Below are 24,708 nucleotides of genomic sequence, written 5' to 3'. Positions count from 1 at the left end.
GAGCAAGAAACATCCTCAGAGCATGTTAAGAGTCTTTATTGAAAGACATTAAGGCCATAGGCTTAAGAGTAAATACATGTAGAGATTCTTCAGTCACCCCCCTTCTGGTACATCTCTCTCCATAGATAAACACAAAAACACAGCCTCTCAGCTCAGAGGCATAATTCAGAAGAACAACAACTCACATAGACTCTGTTACAACTTTCCCAGCTGTTATCAGATGGCCACCATAGCAACGGCCCTGGCCATCCGTTCCCAGACAGGACATAGACATAACTCCCCCTTAACCACAGTTACGTCTTCACACTTGCAGGCTTCATGGAAAACTACTAGAGACAGTAATGCCTACTGGTCACCAGCCCAACAGCTTCCCTTTTTTCCATTAAGACTGCAAAATACACATGAAATACATCTCCATAATACATAGTCATACAGTCATACATTTCTACAATACCTCTTGCAATACATTTCAGTACACTGCATTTTCAGTTCAGTATTACATCTCAGTACATAGCAGTACATTTCAGAAACTCTCTGTACATTTAGCTAAAACGTTGTTCAATCAAACTTTGGTTCAACACATGTCAAATAAAGTGTCTCAGGATCCATGTCTACAACTTTATTCATTCCAGGACTTGTTATTAATCCCACAGTAAATCTGTCAGACGGTTTGCCTAAATTCGCTCTTGTGGAGCGTCTTAAAGGAACCAGAGCCTCGGCTTTCTCTGCCCCCCCATTTGTGCTTGTGCTTGGCACAACCTGCGCAGGAGCTTCCATTTCCTCAGCTTTTCATTTCTTTGATCTGCGTTTTCCAGAAATGAGCTCATTCAAAGCATCTCTGAGAGGAATTTGTGTACCTTCCACTTTAATGTTAACATCTGGCTGAAATTTCTGTGATGGTGTTCATGTTTGTGTTTGTGTGTCATTTGTTCCTGTAAGAAGGACTGTCTCTCTTTGATCCCAAGGCTTTTCTGAGACTTTAATGCTTCTGCTCAGAATTAACTGCTGTGTTTCTGGACACCAAACTCTGTAATATGCATTCTGAAATCCCAAAACAAAACCTTGCTGTGCTCTGGGCGCAAGCTTGCACCTCCTTTTTCCCTGTGGAATGTGGATCCAGCACCTTGCCCCGAATTTTTGAATGTGTTGTATTCTAGGCTTTCTGCCAGTAAGTTTCTCATAAGGAGACATTCCAATAGCACTATGTAACACCCTGTTGTGAATGTAATTCGCATAAAGAATTGCCTCTGCCCAGAAAGAATTCCCTAAACTGCAATCCAGCAGCATGGCTCTCATTGCTTCCCCAAGCACCCTATTTTTTCTCTCAGCAGTTCCATTGGAAAACGGGCTGTGTGGAGCAGTGAAATTCTGGTTTATTCCCTTACTCTCCAGAAAGTCACTCAATGCTTTACTCGTAAATTCCCCACCTTGGTCTGAGCGTAAAGCCCCCACTGTGACCAAGTGTTGAGTTTCGATTCTCTTAATGAACAGTTTCAGCTTCTGCTCAGCTTCACTTTTATGCTTTAACAGAAAAACATGACAAAATCTTGAAAAATCATCTACCAGTACCATGAAGAATTTCGCACCTCCTCGTGAAGCATTTATTGGCCCTGCTAAATCAACATGTACTAGCTGGTAGGGAGCTGTTGTGGTTCTCTCAGCCTCCCGGTTTATTGGTGCAATAGTCATTTTAGCTTGATTACAAGAATCGCAATCCATTAACTGCCCACAAGCTTTTAAACGCATGTCTTCACTGTGCAAAGGGGTTTTCCTTATAGTGTCAAGGTTTGCATGCCCCAGCCTTTGATGCCATTCATGGACGCAGCCCTGATGTACCTGTGCCTCAGCGTTTAACACAGCACACCCTGCTTGACTGCTCTTTATTACAAACTGTGAATCATTAACGCTTCCCTGCATGCACACTTCATCCCCCCTCATTATAAAACATTGGTCTTTGTGGAACAAAATTGAATAATTACAACTTACCAGTTTGCCCACTGATAAAACATTATGAGCCAAATCCGGAACGAACAAACAGTTTGTCATAATGCCAAGCTTGTCAAATTTAATCAGACCTTTAGCTTTTACGGATTTCCGTGATCCATCAGCAAGTAAAACAAAGTCCTGCTCATCTGTAGACGTGTAAAACAGGCTCCTGTCTTTGATTAATATATGGCTTGCTCCGCTGTCGACAATAAAGTTAATTTGTTCCAAGTCTTTAGACTTCTGTTTACAAACAAAGTTCACATGTCCCTGCTTCAAGCCTCCGTCCCTGGAGTTTCGCTTGATTGCACAATCTTTACGGAGATGCCCACGAGCCCCACTGGCAAAACAAGACTTCAGCCGCTGCTGCTCCTGCTTGTTTTCCTGTCTGCTTTCGGCAGCCTGCTCCGGTTCGGCATATTTCTCCTCCTTGCTTCTGACAGCTTCCACCGGCTGGGCTCTCTGCGCCTCCTGCCTCCGCTGCCATTCCTGGGACAAATTCTGCAACGCGTCCCACATCTTTTTAGCCGACGGCTCATCTCTCACACACATCAGTTGAGAATCCGATAGAGCCAAGATTATAAACGCCTGCGCCCTCTGGTCTCGACGCTTCCAGGCCGCGGTCGGTACAGCCGGGGGTTTCTCTTCAATCACGTCCCATAAATCCTCTGTTATCAGCAAAGCCCTCATCCTCGGCTTCCAGCTGGCAAAATTCTTCTCATTAAGTCGTTCCATCGGCAAGCCTCCCCCAGACAGGTTTACAGCCATGTTGCTCACCTCCGTCTGGTACAATCAATCAAGCTGCCCTCTCTGGAACTCCGTCTGCCTTTCAGACCAGCAACTTACTCCGGTGTAATGCGCTGTGGAGCGCAACGATCCTCTGCTACCACTGTTGGCTTGTGTGCGTTGTTGTGTGAAACAGCATACATTACGTTGAGCAAGAAACATCCTCAGAGCATGTTAAGAGTCTTTATTGAAAGACATTAAGGCCATAGGCTTAAGAGTAAATACATGTAGAGATTCTTCAGTCACCCCCCTTCTGGTACATCTCTCTCCATAGATAAACACAAAAACACAGCCTCTCAGCTCAGAGGCATAATTCAGAAGAACAACAACTCACATAGACTCTGTTACAACTTTCCCAGCTGTTATCAGATGGCTACCATAGCAACGGCCCTGGCCATCCGTTCCCAGACAGGACATAGACATAACTCCCCCTTAACCACAGTTACATCTTCACACTTGCAGGCTTCATGGAAAACTACTAGAGACAGTAATGCCTACTGGTCACCAGCCCAACAGTTTCTTGATGGCTTACAGTGTTTGCTGGGGTTGATTTTGTAACATCTTGATACAACTATGGAAATTGCTCTTGCAATGAATGAGTATGATACTCTCCCCCCCTTTCCCCCCTCTCCATCCAAAACGCTGTTTACATGATCTAAAAGAAACTTAATCATCCTTTAGCAGGGAACTGGTGGAGATATGGGTCCAGCCAGTAATGATCAAATGTACATTTCAGTTATTCTTAAATAGATTTGAGAAAGATAAAACGTTAAAAGGGGTTGTTCCCAGCCATTGCCACAGAAATGACAAGTGGAAGCTACAGCCATATCAGTGGCTACTGGAATTTGTTTCATCCTCTCTCTCTCTCTCTCTCTCTCTCTCTCTCTCTTTTTACAACAGACCTTTGATTGTAACTCTTGATATCAAAATCTCCAATTTCCAACACCCCCCTTCTTGACCGTTAATACTGATAATTATATCTGTATTTCTTAAGAATATTATGAGTTGCCATTTCTGCATAGTAGCAGATTGAATTTATTCACCTTACGGATATATTATTATCACAGATAATAACTGCAGCATGATAATTATCATTAATTATTCATCTGGATTAAGAGGCAAATCGGCTCCCATTCAAGGGTCTTTCAGAGAGCAGCACATTGTTTCAAAAGCCCTGTGTGTGGCATTGTGACTAATTCTCACATTATATGTATATGGGTTTTGATGCTTTCACTGATGTCTGACCGGTCCCGTATACATTTATTGGAAAATATTAAAAAAGGAGTACGTGCCTCATTTCAGGACATAAGCACTAAAAGAGACATATGGCTTCTGTCTGTGCCCTTTGAAGAAGGAGGTGCCGCTCTCCGTTAAAGGGGCTGTGTTCATAAAACCATGTTGTAGCAAATCTGAATGTCTCGCCCTGTTCCTGAGGCATGCGCTCTTTAAGCCTGGGTGTGCTAATATATTGACATAATAGCTCTTAGCACAAATAATAATTAGGTGGGAAGCTGCACAATATGTTGTTCACAGAAGGTAGGCCTTGGGAAAATGGTGGATTGACGTGGGTGGGTGGGTGTTTTACAGCCACTTTGAAGCAATGTGCAAAAGCCTTGTTTGTAATGAAAGGGGGGAATCAAAAGAAGAGATAAAATTAAAAAATATAATCATGAAGGAGGAGGAGCAGAAACAAATGATAAATAATACAAATGCCAATTTCCATATATGGACTTATCTATTCTGTTTAACATGTCATACTCTCACTCTCTCTGCCCCCCTATCTCAATACCCATCCTAGTATAACAGTGAATGAAATGTCTTGAAGATAAGAAAATTTAAAAAATGAGCACCTCAGGATAGTTTCAATATGTGTACAGTAATGCATTTGTGTCTGATTCTTGTAGCGCTGTGGCTGCACTAATTGCTGTTCTGATTTCCAGAAACGATCTGTTTACACTCTTCAGATTTGGGGCAGTTCTCAGGCACCTTGTCCATTAATTCTAGTGAGCAAAAAAAAAAAACCACCCACAGATTTTCTGAGGGCTCAGGTTTTTGTCACTCCATTATTTGGGTGTGTGAAGGAACAAATGGTTTCAGTTGGCGGAAGAATACATGGCTGCTTAGCACAGAATCAAGTCCCAAAGTACAGAATTTGGTTGGTCTTTCGGATTCCTGAAATTCATCAGCAGGACAGGGAGGCGGAATCCTGAACTGGAAGGGTGGAATAAGGTAGCACCTTCTGATAAGAACATTAAGAAGCCCTGCCTGATCAGGGCAAGGCCCATCTAGTCCAGCATCCTATTCCCACAATGGCCAACCAGATGCCTAAGGAAATCCTGCAAGCAGGACCTGAATGCAACAGCACTCTCCCCACTTGTAATTCCCAGCAACTGGTATTCAGAAGTATACTGCCTCCATCAGTGGAGGCAGAAAGGAGTGATGGTGGCTAGTAGCCAGTGATTGCCTTATCTTCCATGAATCTGCAGCCTTACCCTTCATGACCATTTTGGGATGTCCTCTGCCACACCCCCACAAACCCTTGCAAGAAGAAAACTAGAACACCAGGAAGAAAAGTTACAGTCCAGCCCTCACTCTGCTAGTTGCTAGTTGTCTGGTTACTGGACGTGTGTTCCATAGGGGAGCGCTAAAAATGTGATACCACCACCACCACCTGCATCCTAAAGTACTAATTTCTGTTCTCATCCCATCACATTCTGTTACATGTCAAAATTGTGGTTTAAGTCTGTCCCCCACCCTGGACTAATGCAGTTGAACACTTTGAAAAGTATGAGCATTTTTGGCAAAACATTCATATGTATGTATTTGTTAAATGTATACCCCACCCTTCCTCTCAAAGGAGCCCATAGCAGTAAATGCAGCAGCCTTACAACATTACAACAAAAATAAAAGAATAGCATGTCTACAAACATCTAAAAACATCTAATATCACAAAAGGGAAGTTTAAGGAAGATTTTCCAGATCTTTCCTTTGCTTTCTTCTGCTTATGCATAGATTTTTCTGCACTGTATCTGTTGATCGCCCCCATGCACAACTTGCCATAAAATCTCCCTTCTCAAATCCAGCACTGCCCTCTGCACTTGAAGTTTTCCTCCCTGCAAGTGCTTCTCCATTCATAACAAAGGAGGAAAGAGGGTTTTACATGTGCAGAGAGATACCCATGAACAGTTGGGTATTGAACTGAATGGGGAAAGCCCTATTGTGTACTGCAGGACACATAGGGATCTTGCCAGGGCATCTATGTGCCACATCCTTCCTCCCTTACAATGCTTGGCAAGAACATTGCCAAATTCAGATTACAGAAAATCAGCTGGAATGAGTTATGCAAATTAAACTTATTTTGAAGTTGTTGCTAAAGATTCTCAGAGAATCTCTGGCTGCATACACTCTATACGTTTACGGCACATATAAAGCATATTTCCCCAAAGAATCCTGGGAACTGTAGTTTGTTAAGGGTGCTGGGAATTGTAGCTCTACAGACAGAGCTACAATTCCCAGCACCATTAACAAACTATAGTCCCCAGGATTCTATGAGGGAAAATAATGTGCTTTAAATGGGTGGGGTATATATGCAGCCTCCCACATCTTCTGGACTCATCTTGGAACCCTAGCACCACATATGCACATGAAGTGACCACAGATGTAATTACCCCAAGTAGGCAGTAAGGTAAACTAATTTCTACGTTTAGCTGGTGGCAGAGGATCATAGCATCCAAAAAGGACATAAAGTAGAACAGAATCACCATTTCATCCATGAATATGTATGGAAATAGAAAGTATCTCCAATGCTGCCTGTGAATATGACAGTATTGTTAATGTTTGCTAAGGAATAAAAGATTTATATAAAATAATCTTGAGTATGCCACTCAATAATACATTTAGGCCTGAGCTAGAGCTACTTACTACTTTTGGAGGGAACATTTTTTGGCACTACCCAATGCCTGTCCCTTTCAGTAGTGGTTTAACAGACTTTGTGAAAATGTGTACTTTTTCATTTAAATTGCCCTCACTTGTCTTCACTGTCTGCTGCCTTCCATTGCCCTCATTCATTTTATCACATAGTCAAATTATCACATTAGATGTAACATGTGTGATCCTTGATTGAATGGGTTCATTCATATGACGGATTCACAGAAAACAAAATGTGAATATGTTATTATCTTTATGTGTTTGGGAAAAGGAAATTCTACTGTGCCAAAATAATTAGCTGCAACTGAAAAAAAATTAACCTTCCAAACATTCAGTGCAAGTATAAATGTTTATAGTTTTAGAATTATTGACCATTTATTCTATTCACTCTATTTCATCCCATATATACATATATAAAATTCCCATTTAAAGCTTTGAAGACTAACAAATGTATTATGGCTTATGATTTCATGGACTACATTTCACCAGATGAATGATTTGTTATCCTGAGTTAAACATGGGGCTTTTTTGGGGGGGGGAGAACGGGGATTGTAAACAGTGAGGTCAGAGGAAAATGAAATGCAGGAAACTACAGACGGTGATAATTACATTATTTACGGTGGTAATTCCCCCAAAACAGTTGTTGATACTACATGCATCCTGGCATTGGTTGGTCACTTAGCACATATACTGTACTAAAAAATTATTTGGCTCAGTTCAGGCCACAAGTGATAGCACTGAATCTCAGCAATTTCACAGTGCAGTCCTCCTTTGAAGTTCCTTTGCTCCAGAATGGCCACTCTCAGATCACTTACACAGTGTTCAGAAATGTTCCTCCACCGGCTTTTGAATGTTGCCCTTTCTGATGTCTGATTTGTGTCCACGTATTCTTCTTGGCTTTTTTGTCCAATGCAGAATGCAGATTGGCATTGCTGGCAGATGATAGCATATATCATTTTGGAAGATGGGCAGGTGAATGACCCCCTAAAATTATGGATAATGTTATTAGGCCCCAGAATGGTGTTTCCAGAGTAGATATGCAACCATAGTTAGATCTGGGTCTGCCAGAGGGGCTGTTCTACTGTTAATTATCTCATTATCACTGTCTGTACTTTTCTACATTTTATTCACCTCTCATGTTACTGCTTATAATTCATACACACATACAAAACCCCATGTGTATATACGTTGCTCAGTATAGCATTTCATGCATCTGAAGAAGTGGACTATATTCTACAAAAGCTTGTGCCATCATGCATTTGTTAGCCTAGAAGGTGCCACAATATTCTTTGTTGTTTTTTCTGCAAGAGACTAATGCAGCTACCCTACTGGAAACTGAAACTTTTTATCACTTAAAGATTCAAAGAAAACTTTGAATCTGAACTGAGGGCTCTCAAATCATTGAGGTGACACGGCTTAGAAATACGAATGTTCAGCTTAGCTCTGATATCTGCTAATCACAGCTATTAAGAGAGGCTTTTTAGAGCCTTTTTAATTTATTTATGGAAAGGTATTTTTGCATGAAAGCCCAGTTAAGCTTGACAGCTTGTTTACAATAGGGCCCCGAAGACACATTACACAATGCACAACAATATAAATATACATTTGAGATGCACACTTGAGCTCATAACATTTGTTAAACATCTGAAGAGCACAGCGATCAGATATTCAGAATGGACTAATTCCCCACTTAAATACGATCTCAGCTGGGGAGACTGCTGTGCCTTCATAACATGAGAAGGACATGTTACCAGGGTGCACCTTTCATGACTGCCAGTTATCAGTCATGATAGTTACAGAAGGAAGCCAAAGATTAAAACAAAGATGTTGTTTTTAAAAACCAGTACATTAACATGTGCCATTCCTGGCTATGGCTAGCCATCTCCTTCACCCTCCTGATCCCACAGCACCTTAGTCTCCAGACCCTATGTCCCCCAATCTCTCTTGCATCTTTATCCCTTTTGTAGGAAATCTGGGCCAGTATATTTTCTCACTGGGCTGCAAAGGTGGGGGGGGAAACCCAAAATAATGATACTGTTAACAATGTTTTCCTTTGGGAAAGGAAAGGAGTTTTCCTTCTACTCAGTGCCCAACCACCCAATCTCCTCCCCTCTCCCTTTTCCCTCCAACTCCCCTTCTTCCCTTTCTCATTCCCCTTCCCCAGGTCACTTTCACCTATCCTAAGCTTGATTGCACGGAGTAAATCCCACTGAGCTCAATTAAGCATGCAAATGATCAAACCTACCCTCCCTTTCCCTTCACTCCTATCTCCTGCCTCCTGACCCTCCCTTTCCCCCTTCCTTCCCCCTTCCCGCCCCCTCACCCCTCCCCTTCCAATCTTCTCCCTCCTTCATCCCCTTCCCTTCCTCCTCCCCTCTCCCTCTTTCCTCTTCCTCCTCCCCTGTCCACTCCCATCCCTCCCTCCCCCCTTCTCCTCCTTCCCCCTGGTTAGTTTCACCTATTCTAAGCATGATTGCACAGGAGTAAATTCCATCAAACTGAATAAGCCTGAAAATGAGTAAACCTGCCTTTCCCTTCTCCTCTCCCATTCCCTCCCCCTCCCCTCCTTCCACCTTCCCCCCTGCCTCCCACTCTCCTCTTCCCCTCACCATATGCTCAGAGGCACATGCTACCAAATTCTTCCAAGCTACACAGGAAGTAGATTGGACTGTTAAAGACCAACCCAAATTGTGTTTGCTTTTTGACAAATTTATAGGGCAGTACAATATCTCAGAGAGGAGGTCAGGTCTCCTGCTCCCCTGGTGCATTCACTATAGCTGCCCAATTTCTCTGCTTTTTAACATTTGATAGAAATATCTGTTGGCTACAGGTATGTTCTTAAACCGCAAGGTTTTTTTTGCCTATTAGTGAATAACAGGCCCCACTCAAAATACAGTGCTCTGAAAAAAAACCTCTCCCATAAACACATGCACCCTGGTCAAGCAAGGTAGATGTTAAGTTCTGACAGATGGGGGCAGGAATCTATTTTTTCATCTTATGAAACTTTGTAATGCACATGTACATTGGCAGTGCTATCTAAATTCAGAACAACAACAACAATGCAGATCAAAGTTTACTCCTTAGACCTCATCATGAATCATTCCAACTAGCCTTATTATCTACAATAGAAATGAAACTGAGGTGATGACTTACGTATCGCCAAAAAAGAAAGAACACATGACTAAAAAGTGACCCCAGATCTAAATAAAATTTGCATATTCTCATGATATGGGAGGATGCAAATTTAGAAATGGTAACTTAAATGGGAATATGATAGATTCACACTGTAGTGGGGAAGGCCTGGTGACCTGTGTATCTGTCTAGTCTGTTGTCCAGCTGCTAGCTGTTGATGGGCAACTTCAAGGCTCCTCGTCCGTTTTCCGGTCTTAGGGTTCCTTATCTTTAAACTGAAGTTGGGCCGCACAGCTCTCCAACTAGAGGACTTGTCCTTTGTAGATCAGGATGCCCCGCCACTCTCCCTGAAACATGAGAACCAAACTATCAGAAGGCCTTAACAAAGGAAATGTGGATGTGGCCTCATTGGTGAAGGAGCTATAAACAAGTCAAGATGCTGTCCCCACCCCACACACACATACAAAAAGCCAGCTAGACCGACTGTTGAATCTTAATTCAACACTGGCAACAGGGCCGGCTCCAGGAATGCTGGGGCCCTTGGGCATCAGCCTGCCTCGGGCCCCTCCGCTCCCCTTCCACGATCCGTGGCAGGAGCCGTGCTACAGATCGCAAGACAGTCCAGAGCTTTCGAGCCACCTGCTGAGCCGCCTGCCATGCCCGCCATCCCCCCCTTCACCTACCTTGCTCTGTTGTTGTTTGCGGCTGCTCATGCTGCGCGCACAGGGTTGCCATCAGACAAGATGGCGGCTAAGGTTTTCGTAAGAGACTGAAGCCTCTGCCACCATCTTGGTTGATGGCATGCAGCATGCGCATTGCTGCCATCAACCAAGATGGTGGCAGAGGCTTCAGTCCTTTACTGAAACCTTGGCCGCCATCTTAATTGATGGCAACCCTGTGCATGCAACACGCAGCCGCAAAGAACAGCAGAGTAAGGTAGGTGAAGTGGGGGGATGGCGGGCATGGCGGGTGGCTCGGCGGGCGGCTCCTATCCTGTGATCTGCGGCTCCTGACATGGATCGCGGAAGGGGAGCAGAGGGCTCCTCAGGAGCTCCTGTAGCTCCTGGGCCCTTGGGCCAATGCCCAAACTGCCCACCCTTTAGAACCGGCCCTGGCAATAGAGCAGCATCTTCCACCACACCTGGGTGCAGCCAGCTAGGTAGGGATTGCAGAATGGACCATGTGGCACACAGCTCTGTCCACCAAGAGAAGGGATGAATGGCTAGTTCTGCCACAGCTATGCCCCATACCCCAGCATCTGCCACCTTTGGCGTTTGCCTCACTCCACCTAATGGGAGGGCTGGCCCTGCCAGAATATCTTGCCAAGATCAGTTTGCATTATAAACCATTCACTGCCAACTGGGTATGCAATACCAACTCATTGGTCCAGAATCAATCCCTTACTACATATATGTTCTTGAGCATAATGATCATGCCTTGTGCTGGGACAAATCTATTCTAACAAATAAAGTCATAAATTAGAGTAGACCAGACCAGACAAAATTCTGGTGAACAACAACTAAATAGTTACAAAACTCAAAGAGCTAGAGATAGAAATAATTTATATACCACTTAATGGCTTCTCAGTGGATTACACGTATAAAATCAATTAGACATTGTAATACTAGTCACACATAAAATTGGGATGGATGAAAGTGAGAATGGAAAAATAAGATCTAGCCTTGACAATAAAGCAGGTATGGACATCCAAGATAATACATATAGAATCTTTTCAAGTTAATAATCACACTTCTTATACTGAGCACTTCCCATGTTCAACATGCACATCATCAAAGCAAAGTAGGCCAATATTATTATCTCCATATTGTAGATGGAAGGCTAAGACAAAAATATAGTGGCTTGCTGCCAAGGTTTCCTATGCCTGCATGGGGGTGTTGTTGTATTGTTTAGTTTTTTAAGTGTGACATATTTGTTTTTGTTTTTAATACTTTTATAAGTCATTTGGAGACCTTCAGGTAACCAGCGAACAACAACAACAACTTGATGTGACATTGAATGTGTTTTTGCATAGAATGTGCATTGTTTTAATGCAAATAACAGCTGTGGGTGTCATTATCAGGATGACAGCAGATAGGGAGGGGAAGATTTACTCTTTCCTCCCCTGGTGAGATCTGATGAAAATTGCTCCTGTGAAGTTGCTGTTTGCATTGGGAGGAAAAGCTCTCAATGGTGCCAATAATATTTCAGTGTTATGAACATAGATGTGTAACTGATTGGCATAAAGACAAAGATCAATAAAACATTGAAGAATGGTGTGTATAGGAGCCCCTGACTTTTAGGTAGTGGGAAGGAAGCCTACTGTACAAAAGGAAGAATCACATCTGCTGCTCCACCCACTTTTGCCTATGTTATTGTTATGTTAATGTTTGTTTATACCCCACATTTCAGCCAAAAGGCCCTCAAGAAAAAGTAAACACAAATATAAAAATACATCAACAAGGCAATACATTGTACAAACAATTAAATTAAATAGCAAATAACATTATATTGTATCAAGAAAAAATATCCAGGAAGGCATTCTGTCTTGCCTGAACTTACAACTATTTCAAGGGCGGTACACCAGTCCGAAACAGCAATGGCCTATGGCCTATGGCCCAGTTCACCACTGGTATGAAGCCCCTGGAAGGTTGCTCATGAGGCAACGTGGCCCTCGGGCTTGAAAGAGTTCCCCACCCCTGTTTTCAATCAATAAGAATCTTCTTTCCTGACACGCTAGTTGTTTATGAGCAGAGAGGATTCCCCCCCTCGTAAGAATACTCGCCGACATGCAGATGTCCTACTTGCAGCCTGATGTGACAGAGTGAAGGAAGAACTTTACTAGCAGATGCTGCCCACAAAGAGAATGGAATCAACTTTCCGAAGAAAGGGGAACAAGGAATGTGTGAAAGTGACAGGTGTATGAATCAGGACCATTCAATGTGCTTCATAATGGATTAACAGTGTTGACTGATTTATGTAGTTGTTTCCTTACCCAAAAGCACTTGAAATTAAGAACTGTTAAACTTGTCTCAATAATTCACAATAAATAATTCAGTCCCCAGAATTTAACATCCTTTTCCAACTCACAAAATATCTACAAGGAGGTCACTGTTTGCTTAATTATTCAATGAATTTTATAATGAACATTCCTAATTCTGCAAAAGGCTATTGCTCCCAACATGGGTCTCAGAATATCGGTTAGGCATTGATGCAGCTAATACATTAGAATATGCCAAAACAGAAGTGTTGGAGTGTTCCTATCAAAGCCAATAGAGTCTTGGCTATTCAAGACTTGGAGTCATGAAATAACCTCACTTGAAAATCTGCAAACTGATCTTCCACAAAATGTTAATATGTCCAAATGTAGATTCATTTCTCATAGCCCCAATAAAACTAATGATGAGCATAAAACTGGGCATTTTTACAAATATTGTATGATTTATATAGATATGGATGTGATATGTAGGGCTATGTGCTCTTGTGTGTGGTTGCAAACATAATAGTTCTCTGCAAAGTTTATCCATATTCTGTGACTTGTATGAATTACGCAAACTAAGCAGACCGGCATGCTCTGGCTGGCTTCTCTCCTCTGCCCATTCAAACATATAATATTGTGTTTGTGTCTTGGAAAAGTTATATAACAGCTTGTTGTCAGAACTGTTCATTTTGCATAATTTCCTCTTTTAACTGCCCTAGAAATATTTATTGCACGCTCTCTCTCTCTCTCTCGCTCTCTCTCTCGCTCTCTCTCTCTCGCGCTCTCTCTCTCGCGCTCTCTCTCTCGCTCTCTCTCTCGCGCGCTCGCGCTCGCTCTCGCGCTCGCGCTCTCTCGCTCTCTCGCGCTCTCTCGCGCTCTCTCGCGCTCTCTCGCGCTCTCTCGCGCTCTCTCGCTCTCGCTCTCTCGCGCTCTCTCGCGCTCTCTCGCGCTCTCTCGCGCTCTCTCGCGCTCTCTCGCGCTCTCTCGCGCTCTCTCGCGCTCTCATCGCGCTCTCTCGCGCTCTCTCGCGCTCTCTCGCGCTCTCTCGCGCTCTCTCGCGCTCTCTCTCGCTCTCTCTCTCGCTCTCTCTCTCGCTCTCTCTCTCGCTCTCTCTCTCGCTCTCTCTCTCGCTCTCTCTCTCTCGCTCTCGCTCTCTCGCTCTCGCTCTCTCGCTCTCGCTCTCTCGCTCTCGCTCTCTCGCTCTCGCTCTCTCTCTCTCGCTCTCTCTCTCTCGCTCTCTCTCTCTCGCTCTCTCTCTCTCTCTCTCGCTCTCTCTCTCTCTCTCTCTCGCTCTCTCTCTCTCGCTCTCTCTCTCTCGCTCTCTCTCTCGCTCTCTCTCTCTCGCTCTCTCTCTCTCGCTCTCTCTCTCTCTCTCTCTCTCTCTCTCTCTCTCTCTCTCTCTCTCTCTCTCTCTTCTGCCATGATTTGCTATTTTGCATAAATTGTTATTCACCAGGTGTGCTAAGATGCTATGCAAGGCAATGCAGTCCTACTTCTGACCACTGGAAATCTTATGCAGCCATTCTTCTGGCACTGCCTATATTTTTTTATTTATTATTATTGTTTTTTTACAATATTTTACAAAATATCAACAATAAAATCAGACAACAAACAATAAACACAAGCAGCAACAAAATAAAAAAATAAAAAAATAAAAAAATAAAATTATAACATAAACGCTTAAAATGCCTGGGAGCATAGCCAGGTCTTAACCTGGCGCCGAAAAGATAGAAGCGTAGGCTCCAGGCGAACTTCTTCGGGGAGGCTGTTCCACAGTTTGGGGGCCACTACAGAAAAGGCCCTAGATCGAGTAACTGTCCTCCGGGCTTCTCGATGGGTTGGTACCCGGAGGAGGGCCTTAGATGCTGAGCAAAGTGACCGGGTAGGTTCATAGCGGGAGAGGCGTTCCACAAGATATTGCGGTCCCACGTCGTGTAAGGCTTTATAGGTCAAAACCAGCACCTTGAATCTGGCTCGGAAACAAATAGGTAGCCAGTGCAAACGGGCCAGAACAGGTGTTATATGTGCTGACCGGCTGGTCCTCGTCAGCAGTCTGGCTGCTGCGTTTTGCACTAGCTGAAGCTTCCGAACTGTCTTCAAGGGCAGCCCTACGTAGAGCGCATTACAGTAATCCAGCCTAGAAGTTACCAGAGCATGAACAACTGAGGCGAGGTCATCCCTGTCCAGATAGGGGCATAGCTGGGCTACCAACCGAAGGTGGTAGAACGCATTCCTTGCCACCGAGGCCACTTGCGCCTCAAGAGACAAGGAAGGATCGAAAAGAACTCCCAGACTACGAACCTGTTCCTTCAAGGGGAGTGTGACCCCATCTAGAACAGGGTGAACATCCACCATCTGGGCAGGGGAGGCACTCACCAACAGTGTCTCAGTCTTGTCTGGATTGAGTCTCAGTTTATTAGCTCTCATCCAGTCCATTATCGCGGTCAGGCAATGATTCAGCACATCCACAGACTCACCTGTAGAAGATGAAAAGGAGAAATAGAGCTGCGTGTCATCAGCGTACTGGTGGCAACGCACTCCAAAACTCCTGATGACGGCACCCAGAGGCTGCATGTAGATGTTAAAAAGCATGGGGGACAAAATCAACCCCTGAGGGACTCCACAATGGAGAGTCCAAGGTGTCGAGCAATGTTCCCCAAGTACTACCTTCTGGCGACGATCTGCCAAGTAGGAGCGGAACCACTGCCAAGCAGTGCCTCCAACTCCCAACTCCGCGAGTCTCCCCAGAAGGATACCATGGTCGATGGTATCAAACGCCGCTGAGAGATCAAGGAGAATCAACAGAGTCACACTCCCTCTGTCCCTCTCCCGACAGAGGTCATCATACAGGGCGACCAAGGCTGTTTCAGTGCCAAAACCAGGCCTAAAACCGGATTAAAACGGATCTAGATAATCGGTCTCATCCAAGAGCACCTGGAGCTGATTGGCAACCACCCGCTCCAGAACCTTGCCCAAAAAGGGGATATTTGCCACCGGTCTATAATTGTTCAAGTTATCTGGGTCTAAGGAAGGTTTCTTCAAAAGAGGTCTCACTACTGCCTCCTTGAGGCTACTAGGGACTACTCCCTCACTCAAGGAGGCATTTATCACTTCCTTGGCCCAGCCGGTGGTACCAGTCCTGCTAGCCTTGACCAGCCAAGATGGACAAGGATCTAGAGCAGACGTGGTCGCCCGCACCATTCCAAGCACCTTGTCCACTTCCTCAAGCTGCACCAACTGAAACTCATCCAATAATGAAAGACAAGACCATGTTCTGGACACTTCAATGGATTCATCTGTCGTAACATCAGAGTCTAGGTCCCTACGGATGCATGCGATTTTATTTTGGAAGTGCCCTGCAATGTCGTTACAGCGAGCTTCAGATGTTTCAATGGTATCTTGAGGACCAGAATGTAAGAGTCCTCGTACAACCCTAAAAAGCTCTGCTGGGCGGCAGAGAGATGTCTTGATAGAGGCAGCGAAGTAGGACTTCTTTGCCGCCCTTACCGCTTTTATGTACGACTTAGTAGAGGCACTTACCAAAGCATAATTGCATCCATCTGGAGTTCGTCTCCATCTGCACTCCAGCCTCCTTCTCTCTTGCTTCATCACTCTCAGCTCCGGGGTATACCACGGAGCTGTATGAGCTCTGCATCGAAGAGGGCGCGCGGGAGCGATCGTGTCGATAGCCCGGGCCATCTCTGTATTCCACAGTTCGACCAAGGCCTCGACAGGAGCGCCAGTACTATCAGCTGGAAAAACTCCCAGAGCCCTCTGAAAACCCATAGGATCCATAAGCCTCCGGGAGCGGACCAACTTAATAGGTCCCCCACCCTTGCAGAGGGAAAGAGTCGTCGTAAGTCTAAAACTCAGCAGGCGGTGATCTGTCCATGACAATGGAGTAGATGAAAAACACCCCACCTCCAGATCACCATCTCCATGACCAGTGGCGAAGATCAAATCAAGAGTGTGACCCGACACATGCGTTGGGCCAGTAACAAATTGAGACAGCCCCATGGTTGTCATGGAGGCCATGAAGTCCTGAGCCGCTCCAGATAAGACAGTCTCGGCATGAACGTTGATATCCCCCAACACCACAAGTTTGGGGGACCTCAACAACACCTCCGAGACTATCTCTGTCAGCTCAGCTAGGGAAGCTGTTGGGCAGCAAGGTGGGCGGTACACCAACAAGATTCCCAGTCTGTCTCCTTGGCCCAGTACAAGGTGGAGGCACTCTAGACCAGTCGTCATCTGGACAGGATGCCTGGTGAGAGAGAAAATACTCCTATAGACCACAGCGACCCTGCCTCCCCGGCCCTCAGATCTGCCATAGTGCTCCACCGTATACCCAGGTGGGCAAAGCTGAGAGAGGGCAACTCCTCCCTGCTCACCCACCCAGGTCTCGGTTATACACGCCAGGTTGGCACCCTCATCCACAATTAAATCATGGACAAGGGAGGTTTTATTATATACCGACCTGGCATTCAAAAGCAGCACCTGGAGATCTAAGGGCTGGCTGATAGAACAACCAGCAGTACTGTGGTCTTGAGGAGAACCGGAACAAGGCACAGACACAACTTTTGAACTTCTAGTTACAGAGGCTAGAAACTTTTAAAATAAATATGTGCTGAGGTTCTAAACAATAGTGTAGCTGCAAATCCAGAAGTGCACGTTACCAAATTCTTCCAAGCTACGCAGGAAGTTGATTGGACTGTGAAAGACCAACCCAAATTGTGTTTGCATTTTGACAAATCTGTATGACAGTACAGTATCTCAGAGAGGAGGACAGGTCTCCTGCTCCCCTATAGCTGCCCAACTTCCCTGCTTTTTAAAGTTTGATAGAAATATCTGTTGGCCATAGATACATTCTTAAACTGCAAGAGTTGTTTGCCTATTAATGAATTTCTCTGCTTTTTAATCTGGGAAGTAAGAAATGGGATCCTGTGCAAGTTTGCTGAGAATGGATTGATCATTTGCATGCTTATTGAGTTCAATGAGATTTACTCCCCTGCAATCATGCTTAGGATAGGTGAAACTGACCATGAGAGGGATGGGGGAGGAGGAAGGGCATAGGGGAGGAGGGGGATGGAAGTAGGCAGGAGGCAGAGAGGAGGAAGAGGGCAGGTTTGATCATTTGCATGTTTATTGAGTTCATTGGAATTTACTCCCATGCAATCATGCTTAGAACAGGTTTGATCATTTGCATGTTTATTGAGTTCATTGGAATTTACTCCCATGCAATCATGCTTAGAACAGGTGAAACTGACCATGGGGGAGGAGAAGTGGGAGGGAGGACAGGAGGGCTGAAGTGGATAGGGGAGAAGGAAGAGGGAGCAGAGGAAGAAGGGAGGAGAAAGGGAGAGGAGAGGGGAAGGAGGGGAGGGGAAGGAGAGAGGGGGAAGGAGAGGAGGGAAGGGGAAAGGCAGGTCTGATCATTTGCATGCTTATTGAGTTCCATGGAATTTACACCCATGCAATCAGGCTTAGAATAGGTAAAACTGACAATGGAGGAGGCTGAGGGGACAGGCGAGGAAAGAGAGGGGAAGAAGGAGGGGAGGGGAATGGAAGGGGAGAGGGGGAAGGGCAAAAGACAGGAGGAGGGGAGGGCTGGTTTCATCATTTGCATTTTTTTTAGTTCAGTGGGATTGTACTCCTGTACAATCATGCTTAGGAAAGGTGAAACTGACCTGGGGGAGGGGGAAAGGAGGGGGGAGGAGGGGGACCAGGGAGAGAGAAGGGGGAAGGGGAGGGGTAGGAAGGAAAGGGGAGGAGGAGGGGGATAGGAGGGAAGGAAGGAGATTGGGTGGGTGGGCACTGGGCAGAGGGGAAGCCTCTTTCCTTTCCAAAAAGAAAACATTGAGAACAATACCATTGTTTTTCAGGGTTTCCCCACCTTTTTATTCTGTAGCAGGCACATATAGTCTCCCACTCAAATTTAAACCCAGGCTGCCTCTGGCCACATCCACACCAGACCTTTATTTCACTTTAGACAGTCGTGGCTCCCCCAAACAATCCTGGAAGTGTAGTTTGTGAAGGGTGCTGAGAGTTGCTAGGAGATGCCCTATTCCCCTCGACAGAGCTACAATCCCCAAAGAGGGGCTGACTGTTAAACCACTCTAGCCACTGGAGCTATGTCGGGGGAATAGGAGTCTCCTGACAACTCTCAGCACCCTTCACAAACTACACTTCCCAGGATTCTTTGGGAGAAGCCATGACTGTCTAAAGGAAATAAATGCCTGGCGTGGGTGTGGCCACCTGATTAGCCAAGCAAACAGCTGTGAGTCTGGCTTTTAGAACGCTGACAGTTGGTTCTTACTGAGCATGCTGATGTTATAATAGACTTCAATGTTAAATTTCTTAAATTAATTAAAAGTCAGTCATGCATTTTAAACTTTTAAACTGCAGAAGATGATGGTCAGAGTATGGGGCAATGTCAGTAATAGGATTATAGGTACTCTGTGAGCATGACTGATGTTTTAATTTAATTTCAACAAATTATGAAGACCACTGACAGAAAAAAGTCCAACAGGTGTCTGGATTTTTTTCTCTTGTTTTACACTTTGAACTCTCAATTCTCTCTGACTGTTTTGTGTATCACCATGGAAAATTAGAAGGTTGCTAAGCAAGTGCATCTGAGTTCAGAACTATAAGTTTTGTAAGGATTTGTTTTGAAATGAGCTTATGGGAAGCATCGAATAGCATGGGGGTATTTCAATTTAACATTGCGGAATGCAAAAAATCCATGCTGACTATAGTATACAGCCACTCTCGTGGCTATATAATACAACCCCAGAGAGCGTGTGAATTTAACCTTTTCACTTTTTGTTTCAGTGTAGAACAAGAGAACAGTGCTGTGCAAATGCATTCATGTAATATGGTTGCCTCCCTCCCTCCCTCTCCCCCCTCCCCTCCCTCCCTCTCCCCCTCCCTCCCTCCCCCTCACCCCTCCCCCTCCCCCTCTCCCTCCCCCTCTCCCCTCTCCCTCCCTCCCCTCCCCCTCCCCTCCCCCTCTCCCTCCCCTCCCCCCTCCCCCTCCCCCTCCCCCTCTCCCTCTCCCTCTTTCATATTATATATAGCTTTAATACCCCAAGAAGATAAAGTGCTAAACTGTGGCCCTATATCTCACTGTGCCCCTAAACTATCTTGAGTTAAGCGTGACAGATGCTCCGTGGCTTGAACAGTGGAAGTTTTCATCCAGCATAATAACAGAGCATTTCCATTACAAGTGGAAACCTCACTCCTTACCCTGGCAGTCCCTTTGCTGCGTGATTAATTCTTTTTATGGGTAGCCTAGTGCATTATGGAAGTGTCTGGTGGCCCCAGGGTACAGCTTTCTGGCCTTTATATGCTTGCCAACCTCAGCCTTCTTTTCTCTTCCTCTCTGGGTGTCTTGCTCTCTCGCTCTTGCTTTCTCGCTCTCATTCCATTTTTTTTCTTTTGACAAAGGCTATTTTGTAAACAAAATTTGCAAATGTACAGCAGAGGTGGGGAACTTCAGGCTGGGGGAGAAGTTGAGTGTTTATGCAACATGACTCTGACAAGATATGACTCTGACAAGACTCTGACAAGATGCTGGGATATCGAGGATAACTGTGGCAGAACTCCCCCTAGCCAATTCTTCCTGACTCTATCTCCCCCGCCCCCAAGCTATTCCCTTCGGCTGGAGCATTATTATTATTTATTAAAGAATGGCCTGTCCTACAAATTCCTAAGCTAGGCTGGTGTGGTGAAAGATGCTGCTCCCATTGACAGTGTTGAAGTAAGATTCAGCTGCCTGCCCAGGCAACCTTTGTATGTGGAATTTAGTTTGTTTTGCGTAGGGATGTGCTAGAATCCCACATAATTCAGATATGGTACAGAATTTTCTGTAAATTCACTTATTCTCTATCATTGCAAATTGGAATTTTATGTAGCAATTTTCCGCAACTATCTTCAAAAACAGATTTTTAAAAAGAAAACCCCACCTCAAATATCAATATTAAAGTAATAATTTTATCAATATTTCCTTTCATGTATCGATATTTCCCTTCAAAATATCAATATTTTCTTTCAAAATATCAGTATTAATATCAATAGTTTTGTGAAAAAACAGATCGGTAAAAGCAGCCGCTAGTAAACAAAGAACGAACTCAAATTGATACAAGCCTGTTAGGTTAACAGAATGTTTTCAAACCGGCACCAAGCCAACAGATCTCATCCCTAGGTTTGCATAAATTTTGTACAGAATACCAACAACCAGTTACAGGTCAGTATCTTACCGCAGTCTGCATATAGCCAAATTGCCCTGTTCAGGCAACAAATCATTCATACACTGAATGTTGCAGGATCACACTACCTGTCCCTGCCCTCTACCTATCCACTGTTCAGCTAAAGATCTGAAAAGAGCCTACACATGTACACAACATATGTGTGTAGGCTCTGAGTGTGCAATTTGGGAGCCTTTTACAGGACTCCTTATTGCATGGATACAGCCTACGCGCAGTCTATATGTGCATAGTCTCTATTCTAGGAGCAAGTGAATATGTCAGTTTTGGTTTTTTCCCTGTTTCTCATTTTTCCAAGCATAAGTTCAGTTCTCTGCATCAGTTTGTGATATATATTTTTAAAAGTCCTCATGAAAATTCATCAGCATTTGCATGTGAATTTCTCTTAAAATATTTTTATATGCAGTTTTGCCCATTGCACACATTTTTGCAAAGCATTTTCCCCAATATAATACACTTTTTAATGTTATTTTCAGTAATATATGCATTTTTTAGTTTTCCCATTTATATGCATTTTGTACACATTACTTGACAGGAGAATTGCATTGCAAAAATTCAGAGAACTGCAAACTTTCAAAGGATAGCTGTGTTTTGGTTCGCATATTGTTTTGGATAGTGCAAATTAGTTTAGTTCTCTTTTAAATGTGAACTGAAATCAAAGTTCTCCTCCATCCCTACTCTTTATACCCCTCTCCCTGCACATGTTTAGTGGATGTGTGAAAGGGGCTCTTGTAAGCTGTCCATCAGTATCTTTCATCCAAGTGGTAAAGGGAATTTTACCACAATTCTGCAATTCATCAGAAACCAAGGAAACAACAGAGTGGTAAAACTCAGTACTTGACAGGCAAAGTTAACATTTGATCAGAACTGCTGGGTGATGTCTTGTGCACAACTTGGAAAAGAGGGAACAGGTTGATTTTGGATTTAAAATGATCCTACATAAACGTCCTCAGAGGATTATTTCTTGAAGTGCTCATTTGATTACTCTTAATTTATTACATTTTTATCTTTACTTCTCACAACAGCCCTATGAGATAGGTCAGGTTGAGAGGTGATGACTAGCCCAAGTTCACTTGACCCAGTGAGCTTCATAACTTAGGCTGTAATCCAATAAATACTTACCTGGGAGCAAGTCCCATTAAACCCAATGGATCTTATTTCTGAGTAGACATTTACTGGATTGCAGCCTTAGTGGGATTTGAGCTCCATTCTCTTCAGTCCTAATTTGATACTCTAACCACTACACCACAATGGCTGTTCAATTATCTTGTGGCCATTAAGTCACTGAAGAGATATAATGGCTTAGATGTGAGGGCCAGATTGGGGCCACAGGTATCAGTCTAGGAATCTGATCCTTGATATCAAGATCAGTAGCTAGGATAGGATAAACTGGAAGTCAGGTAGCAGAAAGTAGAACGTACTGTTCTGTTTACTAGTCAAAGGCAGCAAGTAATTCTACCAGGCCTAACTCATCCAGACATTGTATCCTGCCTGCTAATTAAAGGGACTAGATGCTCCATTATGCCCTTGTATCTGAAGAAGGGTCTGATGTCTGAACAAGTACAATTTCAGACCCAAAAGGTACATCTCAAGCATCTGGCATTCATATGGACATTGTCTAAAAACATAAATCCAGTTTGTCCAATTGTTCTCTGAAGTTGCAAAGAAAAACAATAGAAAACAATCTTCTTGCATTAGATGAGCTATTATTATACTGTTTTGATTTATATCCCGTCCTTCCTCCCGACAGGAGCCCTGTTCACATGTAATACCTTTGTGATTTGTATTGATTTTATGCTAACTCTCTTTAGATATTGGACACTATCTCAAGTCATCTACAACTATATGATTTCAGAGTATTTTAGCCCCACTTCAGTATAAATCTGAAAGATTTTTAATTTTCCAAAAATTGGAGTAAAAGTTCTGAACATTTTTGAAAAAATACTCATCTCTGAAGGTTCAAAGCAAGACAGTATTAAAAAATAATTGCCCATTTTAAAACCTGAGGTGTTTATCATAATTTGCACTCTCCTAGATTTAATTAAGGTGGCGGATACTCAGAATATAATAATCAGGACACAAATGTTTTGCATTGCATGACAGCTGAATTATTTGTAGCAAAAAAATCAACATTTTAATGAAATTTGCATGATAAAAAAGCAAACAGTGATACCCACATCTTTGATATTCACAGGAGATAAACAATTTATGATCTAGTATCTAGAAATGTGTAATTTCCTGTTTAGTTTAGGGATATCCATGGGCTATATCCAACAAATTTGTAGGGCAGCACAATATCTTAGAGAGGAGGTCAGATCTGCTCCCCTGGTGCATTCACTATAGCTGCCCGTTTCCTCTGCTTTTTAGATAGAAATATCTGTTGGCTACAGGTACATTCTCAAGGTTTTTTGCCTATTAGTGAATCTTCTCTAACGTGTGGGGTTTTCCAGTGGTTGCCCCAGTCCTGTGTAATGCCCCACCTAAGCTGTTTTGAATTGCTTTTGGATAGATGGATGAAGAAATGGATAATGGTTGCTGGTTGCTGATTGATGTTTTATGTGTTTCAGTTGTTTTGTAGTATCACATATCTGGTTGCGAGTGTAATAGGGTTGTGCATTTGACTAGTATCACATATCTGGTTGCGAGTGTAATAGGGTTGTGCATTTGACTATTAAAAAAAGATTTGTTCAGTTGACCAGTCAAATACTGATCAAATATTGTCAAATAATGGTCAAGTATTTTTCAAGTATTTCATTAGAACAAAAAAGAAATTTTAATTATCAACACATTTGATATTCATAGCCAATTACAAAAACAATTTCATTGAACTTTACTGGGAAACTCACTTTTTAAAGTTTAAAAAGTTTCTATATTTGACTCCAGTCCCTCACAGGAGCTTTACAGAGCAGACACCCAGATTTCTTGGGGTGGGCATCCTTAGACAGTGACTGATGACTGCTTGTCTGCCTGTTCCTCTTTAGAGATGCATGCGTGCAGTTCAAGCTAGTGGCCAATAGGAGAAGCTTTGATCCTGAATCCTGCAGAACTAGAGGCCAAAAAGGATAATCTGCTACCTATAAAGTGGCATTCACAGCTTCACGAAATATTTGACAAAATTTTATGATCAAATAATTGGTGGTCAATTGACTGGTTGGGTGACCAGCGTGCCAACCTGTGTGTGTGTGTAAACTGTAAGCTGGAAAGCAAGGTAATATTTTAACTACAAAAAACCAAATCATAAACACCATTCTCATATTCATATTTTTCCCATAAGAATTTTATGTTGATAAGCACAGAGTGTCATGTGTTTGAAGTCTCCTGCCCTTGGTCATAAGGAACAATGGTTGCCAATTTGATATTGAGAAGAATGGGCTGTTCACCATTTATTACCCCTAATTGGCACTTAATTTTTTTACACCCAAATCATTCTCTCCTTTCCAATTTCTCTTTCTTGTTTTCTTCAATTTGAAAAGAAAATGACAGGGGAGTAGCTAGCATAATCCACCTTAGGTTATGGGCAACCCCCTTGATTTGAAGACCAAGAGTACCATGCCCCCGCTTCTCTAGAATTCTAATCAGATGTGGAAGAGTCACTTTGCAGGACGACGAGGCCTCCATACATGTGTATATACAAATACA

This window comes from Rhineura floridana, chromosome 5, assembly GCF_030035675.1.
Source record: "Rhineura floridana isolate rRhiFlo1 chromosome 5, rRhiFlo1.hap2, whole genome shotgun sequence".
Classification (NCBI taxonomy): Eukaryota; Metazoa; Chordata; class Lepidosauria; order Squamata; family Rhineuridae; genus Rhineura; species Rhineura floridana.
The sequence above is the reverse complement of the archived record's forward strand: the minus strand, read 5'-3'. Positions refer to the sequence as shown.